The following is a 19,674-nucleotide window of genomic DNA, read 5'->3' on the forward strand; positions in this document are numbered from 1 at the left end:
GATGAGGTTCTTTGGCTGTAAACAGAGAGCACAGGATAGTATCAGGGATTATGCTCTCAAGCTACAGGAGGCGCTGTGAGCAATTAAGCAAGTTGATCCTGAGAGTGTAAAAGAGGAAGATAAGCTGTTAAAGGAGCAGTTCATAGAGGGACTCCTGTCCAGTACCCACCGAGGACAGTTGCGCATCCTAAACCTGCAAGACCCTGATCTGGACTTTTCTGATTTTAAGGACAGGGCTATACGGGTACTGCAGGAACCCACTGACAGCCGTCCAGCGCCCCTGAGGCGCCCAGCGATCACCTACCACCAGGAAGCCACGTTTTTCCCTTCCGTCCCTGTGGAGGCTGATGCACAGACTCTGGATAAAGATCCAACTGAGGAGCTGCGTCTTCAGGTTCAGGAGTTGACCAAAGGAATGGCTGCACTTACTAAAACCGTGCAGTCCCTGCAGATGCCTTCTAAAGGTCCAGCTTGCTTCCAGTCCAGAGGATGTCCCGTGGCTCCGGAGGAGGAGAACCCCACCACTTCGCGGAAGGAACAATGATCGCTATGACCAGGACGGGCGTCCCATCTGTCGTCGCTGTCACAAGGCAGGTCAACTTGCAAGGTACTGTCCTTTAAACGAGCAACCCCTGGGGCAGAGGGCCAGCCCCCAGGAGTAGGATCTCCAGGCCCAAGGAACTGGCGAGCCAAGTATGTGGGAGGGAGGCCGATCCTTCCTGTGGTGATTGACGGCATCCCCATGAACGCTTTGCTGGACACTGGCTCCCAGGTGACCACTATGCCGCATATTTTGTAAAAGAGATATTGGGCTGATTCTGAACTCAACCGTGGCCCAACTGATGAGCTACCAGTAGTTGCCAGTAACGGGCAGACTTTGCCGCAGATTGGATGTAAAGAGGTTACTGTTAAAGTGGGTTGGGTAGAGCTGAAATCTCAGGGCCTGATAGTTGTTGATATTGATCGACGTGAATGTAATCCCATGATGACTCTTGGTACCAATGTAATTGAAAACTGTCTGTCCGAGGTTATTGTCTTGTTGCAACAGATGGCTGAGACTGCTGGTTCCGAAGAACAACGAGTCCTGCAGAAGAAGATCCGAGCCCTGATGCAAAGACAGCAGGTAGAACTCTCTGGCGGAGAAATTGGCCGTGTCAGAGTGAGTGACCCCTTCCCCATTGCAATACCCCCCAGATGTGAAATGTTGATATGGTGTCGGGCAGCTATAGGTCTCAGAGAGAGAGATTACCAGGCATTGGTAGAACCAGTATATTCTGATAGTAGGCCCACTGTCCTGACAGCCAGAGGGGTGGTTGATGTACGTAAGGGGAGAGTACCTGTATGCCTTTTGAATTGTGGGGAAGAGGAGGCCACAATACATCGGTACGCCACAGTTGCTAAGCTGCTCACTGTTAATAACAACTCATTGCAGGCAGCAGAGCTCTTGGTCTCATCCGATCAGGTGGAGGACAATGGCTTCGTGAAGCAGCCAGAGGAGTGGTGCCAGCAACTGCAGGTAGGAACTGACTCTACACCTTCATACCAGAGAAATGGGGTTTACAGAGTGACACAAGAGTTTGAGCGGGTATTCAGCAAACACCCACTGGATTTTGGGCAGGCAAAAGGGGTTCAACATCATATCCCCACTGGAGACCATCCACCCAAAAAGGAGAGGTACAGACCTATACCCCCGACACAGTACCAATGTGCTAAGAGTATGTTGAAAGAGATGAAGGAAGCAGGGGTCATCAGAGACAGTTGTAGCCCATGGGCAGCTCCCATAATGTTTGTAAAGAAAAAAGATGGTACCATGAGAATGTGTGTTGATTACAAGAAAATTAACAGCATTACACATAAAGATGCCTACCCATTACCTAGAATTGAAGAGTCCTTAGCTGCACTTAAAACTGCTAACTACTTTTCCACCTTGAATCTCACTAGTGGGTATTGGCAGGTTCCCGTGGCAGAGGCAGACAAGGAGAAAACCGCATTTACCACTCCAATGGGTCTCTGTGAGTTCAATTATATGCCGTTTGGGCTCTGCACTGCTCCAGGAACATTTCAACAGCTGATTGAGTGCTGCCTGGGACACATGAACTTTGAGACGGTCCTGTTGTACCTGGATGATGTCATTGTTTTCTCCAAGACCTATGAAGATCATCTGGAACACCTGGCTGAAGTGTTTGAAGCTTTGTCCAATTTTGGCCTGAAGGTGAAGCCTTCCAAATGCCACCTCCTAAAGCCCAAGGTACAGTACCTCAGTCATGTGGCCAGTGCAGAAGGAGTGGCACCAGATCCTGACAAGGTCACAGTCATCCGGGACTGGACAAAGCCCAGCAACCTCCATGAAGTACGCCAATTCCTTGGACTGGTAGGCTAATACCGAAGATTCATCAAAGGCTTTACTGAAATAGCCACCCCTATGCAAAATCTTCTGGTGGGGCAGTCCAAGAGGAACAAACAGAAAAATTCCACCTTTGAATGGACTGAAGAGATGGAAAGGTCCTTCACCAGATTGAAGATGGCTCTCACAGGTGACGAAGTTCTGGCCTACCCAGACTATGAGAACCCCTTTGTGCTGTACACCGATGCCAGCAATGTGGGACTAGGAGCAGTACTGTCGCAGGTACAGAATGGAAAAGAAAGAGTGATCTCCTATGCCAGCAGGAAGCTGTGCCCCACTGAAAGGAACCCTGACGACTACAGTTCTTTCAAGCTGGAGTTCCTTGCCATAGTCTGGGCTGTCACTGAAAGGTTCAAGCATTACTTAGCCTCTGCCAAGTTTTCTATCCTCACGGACAACAATCCGTTAACCCACTTGGACACTGCAAAGCTAGGTGCACTGGAGCAGCGATGGAAGGCTCGGCTGTCTAATTATGAGTTCACGATCAAGTACCGAGTAGGGCACAAGAATGCCAGTGCTGATGCGCTGTCCAGGATGCCTAACCTACCAGATGCCGGAGAAGACCCTGAGGCTCTTGAAGAAATAGAGCTACCTCCCTTCCACAGGCCACTGGCAGCCCAACGTGCTCAAGGAGTGAGGAACAGACGGTCTGGCATGAAGGAGGTCACTCTGAATCCGTTGCCCCATCATGATTGGGCAGAAACACAAGATAGTGACTCTGCAGTCCACCTGGTGAAGGAGCTATTGTCACGAGTTGACTCACGCCCGGAGTCAGATGCTCCTGAAGAAACTCAGCAGTTGTGGAAGGAGAGTGGCCGGCTGTTTATCTCTGAAGGAAAGCTGTGTCGGAGGAGTATCAATGCCCGTACTCATGAGCTGGTTTGGCAGGTGGTAGTCCCGAAGCGAGAGGCATCAATGGTCCTGGAGGCCTACCACAATGGAGCTGGAGACTTCGGATGGAAGAAGTTGGAAGTATTGCTCCGGGAGAGGTTCTACTGGGCAGGTATGAGGAAGGCCATTGAGAGGTGGTGCCGGGAGTGTGGACAGTGTAACCTGCACAGAAAGGATCAAGACAGCCAGAGAGCTCCTCTACAGCCAATCATCACCAAACAGCCACTTGAGTTGGTAGTCCTGGACCATATGAAGCTAGTTCCAAGCCGGTCAGGCTGCATCTATGCCCTTACCATTGTGGACCATTACTCAAGATTCCTGGTAGTTGTGCCTGTCAAAGATCTAACTGCCAGGACAGCAGCCAGAGCATTCCAACAACATTTTTGTAGACCACATGGGTATCCTGAGAGAGTGCTTACTGATCAAGGTCCAGCTTTCGAGGCAGAAGTGTTCCATGAATTCTGTAGCTTGTATGGTTGTAAGAAGATTCGGACAACACCGTATCACCCACAGACCAACGGCATGTGTGAGAAGATGAACCAGGTGGTGATGGACCTCCTGAAGACTTTGCCCTTGGAGGAGAGAAATCTGTGGCCAGAGAAGTTGCCAGATCTGGTACACCTCTACAACCATATTTCCGTGAACTCCACCAACTGTACCCCAGCTTACTTAATGAGAGCAAGACCTGGTAAGTTGCCTATTGATCTGGACATGGGAGTCCTGACCCCTGGAGTAACGTCACCAGATGCTGACTGGGACATGGAAAGGCAGCAACAGTACAGAAGAGTTCAAGAATGTGTGGAGAAAAGTTTAGCCCAGGCAAGACAAAGCAGGAGAGGCTGTATAATCAAAATGCACCTGCCGTTCATTTGTCGCCGGGAGAAAAGGAAAAGGAAGAGAAGATTGCACAAGTTGGATGATCAGTGGGAAGCTGAACCTTATACCATTATGCCCTCAAATTTTGATAATACTAAGGTATGCCTTGTTAGTAAAGATGGAGGAGAGACTTCAGCAGCGGTATCGAGGGATCATTTGAAGTTATGTCCTGACCAGTTAAGAGGAAGAAAAGAAGAACCAGATAACATCCAACCCATAGTGGAAGAAAAGAAGGTCAGCACAATACTTGGAGAATTCCCTGCGAACTGGACTACAGTGAATGATGCAATAGTGGTGCCAGTGCTGATATTTCCCCAAGTGGAAGCACAGGAAGAAGTGACTCAAGAGGATCAGGAAAATCAGGTAGCAGAAGCCACACCAGCAGTGGAGCCAGAGAACCCTCGCCCTGCCAGTGGTGAACCTGTCGTGTCCCTGGTGAGTCCAAGAGTTACTAGACAATCACATATCCCTGTGCCATGTAGAACCCCCAGTAGTGTATCCAGTGCAGTACACACTACACCAGTAGAGTTACGCAGGTCTACCCGCATCACGCAAGGTATACCGCCCCTTAGATATCGTATATAGTTAAGTCAATGTAAATGTTGAAACTGTTGAAATGTAAATATGTAACTGTTTTTCAAGCTTTTTGTGCCTACAGGTAACCTGTAAGAGTTCCCTTTTAACTTTTATGGACACTAAACCACAGGACTTGTGTGTGGTCAAAAACTTTATTTGTATATAATTTACCATTTGCCAGGAATGGACCATAGACATTGATGCTTGGACTTGCCATCATAAGACCATTTTTGGGAACGCTTGGTTTTTGTAAATTTTTCCTTTTGAATCTTGTACAAATTATTATTGCTTAAGTATTTGTGTGTTATTCATGTTTCTTTGTTCAGCCCAGGAGTGCTGACTTGCACTAGGGGGGAATGTGGCGCCCCCAGGAGTATGGTCGCCACAGTGGCTTTGCCTTCCTCCAGGGGAGGGTAATGCCAGGCTTGGAGGCAATGATGGGTTTCTCTCACAGTCAATCCATACATGCAACACAGTTCCACTCCAGGCCAGCAGGGGGAACTCTGAACTAGGATTCAGGGGAGGAGTGCTCTCTGAGGGACAAGAGGAAGGAGTGGTTAGTTAGTCTGCGGAGGGTGAAGTGTGCAGACGTGGAGAGAGAAGCTGGAAGTTGAGCGCTTGAAGAGCGCACGAATCGAGCCTAGTCTCCATGGTTGTACGGATACTAAAGGTCCTGCAACAGATACCAGAGGGGTAGGAGGCTGTAAATGCCCTACTCCCATCTAAGACTAGAGGCACAACAGCAGCTTGGATAGAGAGCCAGGACTCAGAATAGAGGAGCCCTCGAGATTGGCTACAGCTGCCTGCCGTGCAAGTAAGGTTCTTGAGAACATCTGACAAGAGGAACTCTAGAGTAACTAAGTACTGGATTGCTTTACACCACAAGGCGCTAGGAAGGAGACTGCACAGCCCGTCTGTGAGAGAGAATCCCTGAATTGCTTCCAGGCTAGCCTGCTCTGTTACCATCTATAATCAGGACCCTGGACTGCAGTTATCAAGTAAAGGTACAGAAATTGCACCCCGCTGTGTCTTGTCTGCTTCCTACCCTGTCGGCACTGCTACATCCCCGTGCCAACCACATTTACACTTCCCTGGGACTACAGCTCCACCTGTGGGGAGCTACACCATCTTTGCTACACCACACCATCAGTTCCAGCGGATCTGCATGCAGCGTCAGCTTAACACCTCCCTAGCCGAACACCACAGATGGCGCAGTCGATCTCGAACCACCCTCGATATTTGGGCGCCCAGGGCCACGGACCGGGTCACCGCTGCCGCGACACATCCCCCTGACACCGTCCCGGTACCGAGTACCCCACAGCCCTGGGAGGGCGACCAGGAGACACTAGTGCTGCCTGAAGTCCAGGATGCCATCAGTAGCAGCGGTAAGTGTGCACTATTGGCGGGTGTAGGATGGGTCATCCATATCAGATCAGTTAGGGTCCGACATCTGGCACCCACACTGATGAATCGCTCGCAGCTATGACTTCAGACAGATGTGAAAGGAGCAGCACTCTTCACATTCATTCATTGTGTAGCGGCCACTATCAGGTACTTGAGCGGACCCGCAGAAGTTCAGGTTCTGGTACCAGAACTTTATCCAAGCATGAACATGAAACTGTACCCCATTGGCATGTATGGGGACCCCAACTTCAGAGCTGGAAAATGTTCTCCTGGTCTCTTGCGCTGTCTCTCTTTCTGTGTCTGTCTTTCTATCTCTCTCTGTCTGCTTCTCTCTGTGTCTCTGTCTTTCTGTCTCTCTTTCTCTGTCTCCATCTATGTCTGTTTCTCTTTCTGTCCCTTTCTTTCTCTGTCTCTCTGTCTCTCTCTCTTTGTCTCTGTCTGCTTCTCTGTGTCTGTGTCTCTGCTTTTCTATCTGTCTCTCTCTATCTCTCTCTGCTTCTCTCTATGTCGCTGTCTTTCTATCTCTGTGTCTCTCTCTGTGTCTGTCTGCTTCTCTCTGTGTCTCTGCTTCTCTGTCTCTCTATCTGTCTGCTTCACTCTGTGTCTGTCTTTTTAACTCTCTGTCTCAGCACCGGACACTAAGTGTTTGGTACAAACCCTGAACTTTTAAGTTCAGGTCCTCTCATCTTAATCAGATCCTATTTAACACCTTTCTGACATTTAACGTACTATCCCGTCCATGTGCCCTGGGCCTTAATGACCATGGGCGGGATAGTACATCATACACGATCAGCCGCGCTCACGGGGGGAGCGCGGCTGATCACGGCCTAGTGTCAGCTGATTCTCACAGCTGACACTCGGCACTAAGTGCCAGGAGCGGTCGTGGACCGCTCCCGACACTTTAACCCCCGGAACACTGCGATCAAACATGATCGCAACCTTCTGGGAGCAGGCAGAGGGGCTGTCAGCTCTGAAAGCCCCTCTGCCATTGGATCAGAGACCCCGCGGCATGAAGCGGGGTCCAAATTGCTACCATGGAGAACCGATATCGTCATGACGACATCCAGGTCTCCAGGCCTATGAGACGTCCTGTCATGCGCTGTGCAAGGTTTGTGGTTAGGATTATGGTTAGGGATGGGATTGGGGTTAGGGGGTGTGTTGGGGTTGGAGTTAGAATTGGGGGGTTTCCACTGTTTAGGCACATCAGGGGCTCTCCAAACGCGACATGGCGTCTGATCTCAATTCCAGCTAATTTTGCATTGAAAAGTCAAAAAGCACTCCCTCCCTTCCGAGCTCTACCATGCCCCCAAACAGTGGTTTACCTGCATATATGGGGTATCGGCGTACTCAGGACAAATTGTACAACAGCATTTGGGGTCTAATTTCTCCTGTTACCCTTGGTAAAATAAAAAAAATTGGATCTGAAGTAAATTTTTTGTGAAAAAAAGTTAAATGTTCATTTTTTTTAAACATTCCAAAAATTCCTGTGAAACACCTGAAGGGTTAATAAACTTCTTGAATGTGGTTTTGAGCACCGTCAGGGGTGCAGTTTTTAGAATGGTGTCACTTTTGGGTATTTTCTTTCATATAGACCCCTCAAAGTGACTTCAAATGTGAGGTGGTTCCTAAAAAAATGGTTTTGTAAATTCTCCTGTAAAAATGAGAAATTGCTGGTTAACTCTTAACCCTTATAACTTCCTAACAAAAAAAATTTTGGTTCCAAAATGTTGCTGATGTAAAGCAGACTTGTGGGAAATGTTACTTATTAAGTATTTTGTGTGATGTATCTCTGTGATTTAAGGGCATGAAATTTCAGAAGTTGTAAAATGGCAATATTTTCGCCAAATTTCTGTTTTTTCACGAATAAACACAAGTCATGTCACAGAAATGTTACCACTATCATGAAGTACAATATGTCACGAGAAAACAGTGTCAGAATCACCGGGATTCATGGAAGCGTTCCAGAGTTATTACCTCATAAAGGGACAGTGGTCAGAATTGTAAAAATTGGCCTGGTCATTAAGATGCAAACCACCCTTGGGGGTAAAGGGGTTAAGAGATGGGTCCTCAATACTGTATGTCCGGAGAATCCCCTTAATTGTTTCTTATCACTGCATAAAGCCGGTCCTGGACGTGTAGTGCAGCCACTGGTGCCGGGCTGGTTACAGTACAGTCGTTAGAGTTGTATTTAGTAACAAGCAGTATGAAAAGCAAATTGATTCAAATATTAGAAACTTTGTATAACTTTTCATTAAACTTTTATTTGCTGAAACTTTAATACACTTTTAAGATATTGATCCTTTCTCTACTTTTGGTAACAGATGTGGGTCCTGAATTAGGGACTCTAATAACTCTGTCATACTAGGGTCTATCAAAATGGATTTTTTTGGAAACTCAAACTTCCTGATAATGTAGAGCGGATTTTTGTATTTTACTTATTTTTAGCAGAACCAAGTCAGATTGATTTACTGTTTGATCTCGGTGAAGACCTATGCCAAACATTGGAGGAAGACCCTGCAATCCTGCTCCAGCTCCAAAACCCTTGGATCCCAATGACTTGGCGCTTTTTGACCCTTGCTATGCCGAAAGTACACATGTCCTCTTCCTATTACTGTTATCATTGTTATCTGCTCTGCTTGGTATGCTAAACTTGTAATTTCTGCCATATTTAGCTCGCTCTTTTATTATCGGGAGTTTCTAGCCAGTTTTAGTCTTACGTAACAGGATATTGGAAGGGAGAGACGGCATCCCGGAATACACGAGGCAAAACTGCGTAACCCGGGGTCTGAGAATGAATGAAGATTTCAGACTGGGGGCTCGTCCAAATATCATTAATTTTCTCGGATAGAAAAAAAAAAGTTTCTCCATATTTTCCAATATAACAGTCTATGAAAAAAGTATAGCACTCGGATGGCATCAGAGTGTCGTCTATTTTTTTTTTTTTCCCCCATGAACCCATAGTTTTACATTGCCAGTTTTCATCTGACACTCGGATCAATATCAGACATGTTTGTGCGGGCCTCAAAAAATCACGACCATGTGAACGGCTCCATTCATTATTGTAGGAACTAGTGCTATTCATAATAAAAAGACATTTGTACTCAAAAATGAGCCCGAAAACTCAGGATGCCATTGCATAAAGGAGCGTCATCAGCGACTGTATGCGTCACACAGCACAATGCCTGAGAGCCACCGGCTCCGAGCCCTGATGTAATTTTTATATTTAGCCCACTGACTCTATCAACATAAGCATTCAATTATAACAGATGCAGGTAAATTGTATTTTAAAGTTTCTCTATAAAAAAATGTTTCTACTGTCTTTTATGCGCTGAGAGGCCGTTAAGGATAGAGCCGATTTTGCGTTATTGTATTTTATTTTTTTCCATCCATGTTTCAAGTAGCCATTAAGAAAAAAATCCCATCAACATAGATGTAACAAGGTATTGGTATTTACAGGACGAGCTGTAGCTTTGGATGACACCATTTATTTTCCCATATAAAGTATAGGAAGTCTGCAAACAAAATTCCAAATGTGGTGAAATGGTGGGAAGACAAATGTAATCCCATCATTGTTGGGTTTTTTTTTGGGGGGGGGTGTTGACTTTTACAACATTAAGTATTCTGTTTATTTTCAACTGAAGAAAAGAGGTGAATCAAATCTTTGTTTTTTTATATATGTAAATTTTTGACCTGTTAAATCACGGTCTTCTCTGACGCCCAGTTTATGGCTGGAGATCACATTCACATGCCAGGCATGGGTTCCTATTTCTCGCCCCCGGCTGTTGCAGCAGCCCATCGGCACCCCATAATCGCATCGCGATAGAGGTTGGTGGGGCAGATGGTGGTAGCGCCGATAGAGGCTGTTAGAAGCGGATGCTAGCTATGTAATACAGTTAGTGGCCTAAATTCGCAAAGCTTTTACTCCAGAAAACCAGCATAAAAAAATTTAAAAAACGGAGGCTGCGACAAAATTTTGTGACTTTTGGTGTTTTCACTCCATTTTTGCTCAGGTCTGACAAAGTGGGTGAAGCTGGAGTGGGATGGGGGCACGGCGACCCCTGTTTGTCAAAGTTGTGATGCGGCACAATCCATTTCGCACCTCGCCTTCTTTATTAGCGAGGCCGGTCTTGATGTGTCGCGGCCTAGGGGTCTCATTTATGAGAACAATCAAAGCTCTGCTTTCATATCTTAAACCACTCTTGTAAAATGAAAGCTATGCTGTGATTGGTTGCTATCGGCAAAAAAAATTTCTTTATAAGACAGTTTTGATAAATCTGTCCCGACGTGTAAAAATGGGCATTTGTTTGGTTTGTTTTACTGGCACCTCTCTCCAAATTACTTTTACGCTTGTGCCTCAGATGTCCTATTCCATTCACTAGACCACTGAAGCCAATCGCAGGCCTCAGTGGTGAGGTGACTAAATACCGGGACGTCATCTCTTTCTTTCCTGGTGGAGACCATCGGATTCTACACCTTCTTTTATTATTTTAGAACCATCTCTCCATTTTTTTTTTTAAAGTTTTGGAAGTTGGAAAACATCTTTTGAGAATTTAAAGGGGTCGTCAAAGTAGCAGCCCTTTAAAACTATATGACTGTACACTAGGGGTAAATTCTCTGAAGCGCTGCATCCTTATAGACTGTTACATGTGATTGTACGGCGTGCTTGTATCTGCAGACGATTTTCATCAGTGTTTTGCATCAGATTTTCTTCAGTGTTTGGTCAGTGATAGTAAAAACTGACCGGGTTTCATCTTTTTTTTTTTTGTCTGGAGGCTTCTCCAGTGTCCCCTACCAAGCATTAAAAAATGGACAGCATGCACATGGCATCCGAGCGCAATCCTATTTTTATGTATTTTTTTTTCACGCATAATTAGACTTGTATGGGTAATTTGGATCCGTGACTTTGATCAAAATTGACCATGTTCCCATGACATCTCGGTCCCCAAAAAACAGCCATGTGAACAGCGACATAGACTATAATAGGCACCAGTTCTATCCAAGGAAAACACGGTTACAACTCGGACGTGAAAACCAGACGTCTGAATGAGGCCTTGTTGGTATAAGTGCGAAGTGTTATATAATGGTCAGACTGTAATGGAAACTTGTACAAATGAAACCTAGAGATGTAGGAACCCACCAGCCGAACACTTTAGGCCTCATTCAGATGTCCGTTTTTCACGTACGTCTCGTATCCATGTTTTTCACAGATATACTCTGTACCCTATGTAGTCTATTGGGCTGTTCAAATGTTCGTAGGGTGATTGTTCACAAAAGAGAAAAAAAAAAACTGAGACACATCCATTTTTTGATTCAAGTCACTGATCAGTCCCGCCATTGTAAGTCTATGGGTCTGTGAAAAATTTGGACTGCACTTGAATGGCATCCGAGCTGCACCATAGTCCCTGTTTTCACTTGACTGTGAGGAAAAGCTTAAAAAACACCCTAACAATTTTTTTCTTTTCATTTTTTTATTTTTTTGCTTACAAGAAAAATTGACAAAACACTAATCTTAAAAACTGACACCTGGACCAAAAATAGCTGAAAATCTGGTTCACACACTGATTAAAATACATCCATTTTTTTTTTTTTTTTTTGCATAAGAGAAATAACAGACGCCTGAAAGAGGCCTCAGATATTGGTAAGATAAAAACACTGATCGTTATTGCTCCCAACCCCCACATACACATGGTCTCTGCTTGTTATGTAGAAACGGTGGCAAGTAAGAAAGTTGAAGATGAAATGATCTCTAAAAGGGCTAAAGTTAAAAATCTTCCTTCCACTTCCTCAGGTACATAGCCAATATATACATATATAGGGTACATCACCCCATATATATGAGTAATACCATGTGGTTAGTATTGGCTCTGTACCTGAGAAAGTGGACAGGACGGCCGCGAAACGCGTAGTTTTATAAACCTGAATAAAGTATGCAACTCTTCTGGACTCTGTGATTCCCTTGCCTGATTTTGGAGGTGCGCAGAATTGTCGGCATCTTGAATATCCTATCCAGAATTTCTTGAAGGTCCTTCGCAGGTCTGGTGCCATCTACAGCTCTCCTATCAACCTTACTATATGTGTTGTGCATACTCACAACATGTAACGGTGAGAATTTTACCTTACAGTTAACTAATTGTTAATTTGGTAGCTGCGCTATTGTACCCCTCTCTTTACCGTTTCTGAAGTTAAAGATGACACATTTCCTTTGTATTTTAGGTAAAAAAAAAGATATTGTCATTTTTACATTTTAAAAATTACAAAAAGGTAAATGGGCCGATGCAAAAGTTTGGGCACCCTGCATGGTTAGTAGCTAGTAGCACCTCCTTTTGCAAGCATTGCAGGTTTTTTTCACTTTTTGTAGCTAGCCAAGAGTCCTTCAATTCTTGTTTGAGGCGTTATAGCGGGTTTTTATGTTTGGCTGTTGTCAAGACGCTTTTATTGCAAAAAATAGTTTTTGCATCACCACATTTTGAGAGCTATAATTTTTCCATATTTTGGACCACAGAGTCATGTGAAGTCTTGTTTTTTGCAGGACGAGTTGACGTTATTATTGGTACCATTTTTGGACACATGACATTTTTTGATCACTTTCTCTTCTGATTTTTGGGAGACAGAATGGGCAAAAACCAGCAATTCATGAATTTTTTATTTTGGGGGGGGGGTCGTTTACACCATTGCGTGTGTGGTAAAATTGATAAAGCAGTTTTATTCTTCGGGTTAGTACGATTACATGAGTACCTCATTTATATTATTTTTTATGTTTTGGCGCTTTTATTTTGTAAAAGCTATTTTATAGAAAAAAATAATTGTTTTTGCATTGTTTTGACAGCTATAACTTGAGTTGAGCGACTTTTGCTTTTTTAGGGTCGCGTTTCGTTTCGTGAAACCCGACTTTTCCAAAAGTCGGGTCGAGCAAGATCGTCCGATTACAGGGAAAAGTCGGGGTCGTCCCGAAACACGAAACCCAATGTAAGTCAATGGGGAATAAAAGTCGGCAGTGAGAGGAGGACAGGAAACACACCTACAGTGCCCATTTGAATGCCAAAAGCATCAATTCTTCTTACTTAAGCTTGTCAACCTTAATTAACTTCATAATACAAGTTACGCACTGAAAAATGGGGGTTATTTGGCTAAATTTGTGGGGGGGGAGGGCTGGCTGCAGGTTTTCATGTGCCCTGGGCGAAAGAGCGCCCCTTTAACACATACCACAACTCATCATGCTCCGATACGGCAGAGAAATAGCGGTATAGTACAATGAAAAATACCTCACTTTTTACATCTCATGACGAGGCCCATCTATTTCTCCATACAGAATCATTGGTCCCATATAATGTTTGAAACAGTATATGATGAGCTCCACATAATGCTACAGTATATGTTGGTCCCCATGGATGAAGCTCCACTGTCTTATGGGCCCAAATAATGCTCCAAACATAATGGGCCCCATTTCTACTGCTCTAGTGTATAATGGGCCCTGTAAATGCTGCTCCAGTGTCTGATGTCCACCTTTGGAATGTTCCAGTGTATGGTGGGCCCCATCTATCATTCTCCAGAGTATAGTGCTCCCCAAAAATTGCTGTCCCAACATAGAAAACAATCAAATAAGTCTCCTCGCTAGGGAATCCCTGTATTTGTCTGGACAGGTGCTGTAGCTTGCTTAACAGCTCGCCAGCCGTTCTCACGCCCAGTATGGATTGCACGTGATTGCACAAAGGTTAGAAAGGGTACCGTATCCCTGGATAACATGTATGGATAGCGTACACATTCAAAATATATGTCTATACAGCATGAGGCAGGCTCAGACGGTGTTAGGCCCAGTATGGATTGCACGTCATTGCACAAAGGTTAGAAGGGGTACCGTATCCCTGGATAACATGTATGGATAGCGTACACATTCAAAATATATGTCTATACAGCATGAGGCAGGCTCAGACGGTGTTAGGCCCAGTATGGATTGCACGTCATTGCACAAAGGTTAGAAGGGGTACCGTATCCCCGGATAACATGTATGGATAGCGTACACATTCAAAATATATGTCTATACAGCATGAGGCAGGCTCAGACGGTGTTAGGCCCAGTATGGATTGCACGTCATTGCACAAAGGTTAGAAGGGGTACCGTATCCCCGGATAACATGTATGGATAGCGTACACATTCAAAATATATGTCTATACAGCATGAGGCAGGCTCAGACGGTGTTAGGCCCAGTATGGATTGCACGTCATTGCACAAAGGTTAGAAGGGGTACCGTATCCCCGGATAACATGTATGGATAGCGTACACATTCAAAATATATGTCTATACAGCATGAGGCAGGCTCAGACGGTGTTAGGCCCAGTATGGATTGCACGTCATTGCACAAAGGTTAGAAGGGGTACCGTATCCCCGGATAACATGTATGGATAGCGTACACATTCAAAATATATGTCTATACAGCATGAGGCAGGCTCAGACGGTGTTAGGCCCAGTATGGATTGCATGTCATTGCACAAAGGTTAGAAGGGGTACCATATCCCCGGATAACATGTATGGATAGCGTACACATTCAAAATATATGTCTATACAGCATGAGGCAGGCTCAGACGGTGTTAGGCCCAGTATGGATTGCATGTCATTGCACAAAGGTTAGAAGGGGTACCGTATCCCCGGACAACATGTATGGATAGCGTACACAATCAAAATATATGTCTATACAGCATGAGGCAGGCTCAGACGGTGTTAGGCCCAGTATGGATTGCACGTCATTGCACAAAGGTTAGAAGGGGTACCGTATCCCCGGATAACATGTATGGATAGCGTACACATTCAAAATATATGTCTATACAGCATGAGGCAGGCTCAGACGGTATTAGGCCCAGTATGGATTGCACGTCATTGCACAAAGGTTAGAAGGGGTACCGTATCCCCGGATAACATGTATGGATAGCGTACACATTCAAAATATATGTCTTTACAGCATGAGGCAGGCTCAGACGGAGTTAGGCCCAGTATGGATTGCATGTCATTGCACAAAGGTTAGAAGGGGTACCATATCCCCGGATAACATGTATGGATAGCGTACACATTCAAAATATATGTCTATACAGCATGAGGCAGGCTCAGACGGTGTTAGGCCCAGTATGGATTGCACGTCATTGCACAAAGGTTAGAAGGGGTACCGTATCCCCGGATAACATGTATGGATAGCGTACACATTCAAAATATATGTCTATACAGCATGAGGCAGGCTCAGACGGTGTTAGGCCCAGTATGGATTGCACGTCATTGCACAAAGGTTAGAAGGGGTACCGTATCCCCGGATAACATGTATGGATAGCGTACACATTCAAAATATATGTCTATACAGCATGAGGCAGGCTCAGACGGTGCTAGGCCCAGTATGGATTGCACGTCATTGCACAAAGGTTAGAAGGGGTACCGTATCCCCGGACAACATGTATGGATAGCGTACACAATCAAAATATATGTCTATACAGCATGAGGCAGGCTCAGACGGTGTTAGGCCCAGTATGGATTGCACGTCATTGCACAAAGGTTAGAAGGGGTACCGTATCCCCGGATAACATGTATGGATAGCGTACACATTCAAAATATATGTCTATACAGCATGAGGCAGGCTCAGACGGTGTTAGGCCCAGTATGGATTGCACGTCATTGCACAAAGGTTAGAAGGGGTACCGTATCCCCGGATAACATGTATGGATAGCGTACACATTCAAAATATATGTCTATACAGCATGAGGCAGGCTCAGACGGTGTTAGGCCCAGTATGGATTGCATGTCATTGCACAAAGGTTAGAAGGGGTACCATATCCCCGGATAACATGTATGGATAGCGTACACATTCAAAATATATGTCTATACAGCATGAGGCAGGCTCAGACGGTGTTAGGCCCAGTATGGATTGCACGTCATTGCACAAAGGTTAGAAGGGGTACCGTATCCCCGGATAACATGTATGGATAGCGTACACATTCAAAATATATGTCTATACAGCATGAGGCAGGCTCAGACGGTGTTAGGCCCAGTATGGATTGCACGTCATTGCACAAAGGTTAGAAGGGGTACCGTATCCCCGGATAACATGTATGGATAGCGTACACATTCAAAATATATGTCTATACAGCATGAGGCAGGCTCAGACGGTGTTAGGCCCAGTATGGATTGCACGTCATTGCACAAAGGTTAGAAGGGGTACCGTATCCCCGGATAACATGTATGGATAGCGTACACATTCAAAATATATGTCTATACAGCATGAGGCAGGCTCAGACGGTGTTAGGCCCAGTATGGATTGCACGTCATTGCACAAAGGTTAGAAGGGGTACCGTATCCCCGGATAACATGTATGGATAGCGTACACATTCAAAATATATGTCTATACAGCATGAGGCAGGCTCAGACGGTGTTAGGCCCAGTATGGATTGCACGTCATTGCACAAAGGTTAGAAGGGGTACCATATCCCCGGATAACATGTATGGATAGCGTACACATTCAAAATATATGTCTATACAGCATGAGGCAGGCTCAGACGGTGTTAGGCCCAGTATGGATTGCACGTCATTGCACAAAGGTTAGAAGGGGTACCGTATCCCCGGATAACATGTATGGATAGCGTACACATTCAAAATATATGTCTATACAGCATGAGGCAGGCTCAGACGGTGTTAGGCCCAGTATGGATTGCACGTCATTGCACAAAGGTTAGAAGGGGTACCGTATCCCCGGATAACATGTATGGATAGCGTACACATTCAAAATATATGTCTATACAGCATGAGGCAGGCTCAGACGGTGTTAGGCCCAGTATGGATTGCACGTCATTGCACAAAGGTTAGAAGGGGTACCGTATCCCCGGATAACATGTATGGATAGCGTACACATTCAAAATATATGTCTATACAGCATGAGGCAGGCTCAGGCGGTGTTAGGCCCAGTATGGATTGCACGTCATTGCACAAAGGTTAGAAGTGGTACCGTATCCCCGGATAACATGTATGGATAGCGTACACATTCAAAATATATGTCTATACAGCATGAGGCAGGCTCAGACGGTGTTAGGCCCAGTATGGATTGCACGTCATTGCACAAAGGTTAGAACGGGTACCGTATCCCCGGATAACATGTATGGATAGCGTACACATTCAAAATATATGTCTATACAGCATGAGGCAGGCTCAGACGGTGTTAGGTCCAGTATGGATTGCAAGTCATTGCACAAAGGTTAGAAGGGGTACCGTATCCCCGGATAACATGTATGGTGTATGGATAGCGTACACATTCAAAATATATGTCTATACAGCATGAGGCAGGCTCAGACGGTGTTAGGCCCAGTATGGATTGCACGTCATTGCACAAAGGTTAGAAGGGGTACCGTATCCCCGGATAACATGTATGGATAGCGTACACATTCAAAATATATGTCTATACAGCATGAGGCAGGCTCAGACGGTGTTAGGCCCAGTATGGATTGCACGTCATTGCACAAAGGTTAGAAGGGGTACCGTATCCCCGGATAACATGTATGGATAGCGTACACATTCAAAATATATGTCTATACAGCATGAGGCAGGCTCAGACGGTGTTAGGCCCAGTATGGATTGCACGTCATTGCACAAAGGTTAGAAGGGGTACTGTATCCCCGGATAACATGTATGGATAGCATACACATTCAAAATATATGTCTATACAGCATGAGGCAGGCTCAGACGGTGTTAGGCCCAGTATGGATTGCACGTCATTGCACAAAGGTTAGAAAGGGTACCGTATCCCCGGATAACATGTATGGATAGCGTACACATTCAAAATATATGTCTCAGGAGGCAGGCTCAGACGGTGTCAGGCACAGTATGGATTTGATGGCCCAGATTACACAGCGGAGGAGCAGGGAGAGGTAAAGATTGCAAATGCTGTGGCCCTGGCCAAGCAAGGGGGGCCCACTCGTGGGCGTCGGTACTGGCACTGGGCCCCTCATAGTACAGCGGTGTGTCTGACGGCGGGTGTGCACCACCACCGTCAGAGACACTTGATTGCACTATGAGGGACCCTGTGCCAGTGCCCGCGCCCAAGAGTCGGCCTACCCACCTGTCCAGGGCAACGGCACTCGCACGGTGTCGTGCGCTAGGTGGTGACCCCGGCCATGGGGGGGGAGGCAGCACAGTTAGGGAGTTTTAGAAAGTGGCATATGTTGATGTTGGACATTCAACTGATGCAAAAGGCGAAATAGGTGAAGTACCAGGAAGAGGTGGACCAAAGCAAGCCATTTTTCTGTCACCCTATGTGTCATCAGGGGAAGGTGGGACAAAATCCTTGGAAACCCATGCGTGGTTCATTTTAATGAAGGTTAGATCATCCACATTTTGGGTTGACAGACGGGTCCTTTTTTCTGTCAGGATTGATCCAGCTGCACTGAAGACTCTTTCCGATAGCACACTTGCAGCTGGGCAAGCGAGCTCCTGTAAGGCATATTGGGCCAATTCAGGCCAGGTGTCCAGTTTAGCGGCCCAATAGTCAAAGGGGAATGACCTGTGTGGGAGAACATCGATATGGGAGGAAAAGTAATTTGTAACCATAGTTGACAACTGCTGTCTCCTGTCACTTTCCATCGATGCAGTATTACCAGTTGTGTGAGCGGTATTTGAAAAATCAGTCCACAACATTGTCATGAAACCCCTGTCTCCAACGCCACTTCTGCTGTGTGCACCACGAACACCTCTGCCAAGCTGCCCCCGGCCCGTACGGCTCGTGTGAGAACCATCACCGCTGCTGTGTGCTGGGAATGCCTCAAGCAACCGATTTACCAGAGTTGCTTGTTTATTAGCCAATATTAGGTCAAGGTTCTCCTGTGGCATGATGTTTTGTAATTTGCCTTTATAGCGTGGATCCAGGATGCTGGCCAACCAGTAGTCGTCATCGTTCATCATTTTGGCAATGCGGGGGTCCCTTTTTAGGATCCGCAAGGCATAATCTGACATGTGGGCCAATGTTCCCGGTGTCAATGATGCACTGCGAGTGCTGGGTGGAGGAGCACTTTCTGGCAAATCCACATCCCTCCAGTCACGCACAAACCCTGTACCAGACCTTGCCACGCCAACATTTTCACTTGCCCCACGAGATGCATCCTCCTCCCCTAAGTAATCATCCCCATCATCCTCCTCCTCCTCCTCTTCTTCCTCCACCTCGTCCAGGAGAGGTCCCTGAGCAGACAATGGCTGAATGTCATCAAGGATTCCCTCCTCCTCTTCCTCCTCATCAACATTGGCTGCAGACGCCTGCTCCTTAAGGTGCGTCAAAGTTTGCATGAGCAGACGCATAAGTGGGATGCTCATGCTTAGGATGGCGTCGTCTGCGCTTACCAGCCGTGTGCATTCCTCAAGACACTGAAGGACTTTACAAAGGTCTTTCAGCTTCGACCACTGCACGCCTGTCAACTCCATGTCTGCTCTCAAAGTGCCTGGCCGTGTATCCTCCCACAAATGCATTATGGCCTGCCTCTGCTCGCACAGCCGCTCAACCATGTGCAGGG

General features: G+C 45.9%; 1 pseudogene; it reads left to right on the top strand.

The window, feature by feature from the left end:
- Positions 1-19,674, top strand: part of LOC141092256 (sorting nexin-15-like) — a 76,531-nt pseudogene that overhangs the window by 33,022 nt on the left and 23,835 nt on the right.

The sequence above is a fragment of the Dendrobates tinctorius genome, unplaced genomic scaffold (assembly GCF_039654945.1).
Source record: "Dendrobates tinctorius isolate UK_male_01 unplaced genomic scaffold, ASM3965494v1 ptg000059l, whole genome shotgun sequence".
Lineage (NCBI taxonomy): Eukaryota > Metazoa > Chordata > Amphibia > Anura > Dendrobatidae > Dendrobates > Dendrobates tinctorius.